Consider the following 982-nt stretch of genomic DNA (forward strand, 5'->3'; position numbering starts at 1 on the left):
CGTGCAGGTTTGTTACATATGTATACATGTGCCATGTTGGTGTGCTGCACCCATTAACTCGTCATTTACATTAGGTTTATCTCCTAATGCTATCCTTCTCCCCTACCCCCTTCCCAATTTCTTTTTACTCTGAAGGAACTGTAATTCCAGTATTCCTCACCCTGCTGTCCTTTCACTGTTCATCTCTCTGTCCCACAGCAACAATTCTCTGTCAGGAACCACAGAGCTTTGCTCTTTGCCTTTTCAAGCCTATCCATTGACAAAGGACTGAGTAACTTCCATGCAGACTTTTAGGTGGCCTTCCCCTCAATAGTTTCCCTTTCTCACACACTTTGTCTTATAAATCCCTGTGACCTCCATAGCCTGCAAATATGGACTTTGTTGCCACAGTTAAGTGAGACTTTTACTCAGGTTTGGCTCCATCTTGCTGCTCTACTCCCTGCAGTAAATCACTCTTAGGAAGAAAACTAGGACAACTGTAGGGCAGTATGGGAGCTAACCTTTATGTTTTTCTTTTCGTCAAGGATAATGGTCCTAAACTGCCTCTTTTTCAGTGTCAAAATAATGACACAGTACTTCATCAAATTTTATACACGTTTTTCTTTGGACGCCAAGTCCTATGCCAGTTATTATTTCCAAGCAGAAATATATTTTTCTTGTTTTCAAGGTAAGAACATTTAAATTAGGAAAGGCTAAGTTATTTGCTTATTGTGACAAAGTTAGTGATAAACAAAAATAAATTTTAACCTAGGTCTTCAGATTTAATAACTATGGTATTACTACTACATTAGAGGTGTTTCAAAAATAAATAGCACTAGAGAAATATTAATTGGTGTAGGTTCCCTAGCTCAAAGTTGTACAAACTTTTCATTTCATGGTATAATAAACTTGCAGATACTGTGTAGGAAATGACTTATGGGTAATAGCTGTTTATTTATTCCTAAACATTAGACACAGAATATAACAACAGCGATTACTACTA

Source organism: Mandrillus leucophaeus, unplaced genomic scaffold (genome assembly GCF_000951045.1).
Source record: "Mandrillus leucophaeus isolate KB7577 unplaced genomic scaffold, Mleu.le_1.0 Scaffold421, whole genome shotgun sequence".
Taxonomy (NCBI): domain Eukaryota; kingdom Metazoa; phylum Chordata; class Mammalia; order Primates; family Cercopithecidae; genus Mandrillus; species Mandrillus leucophaeus.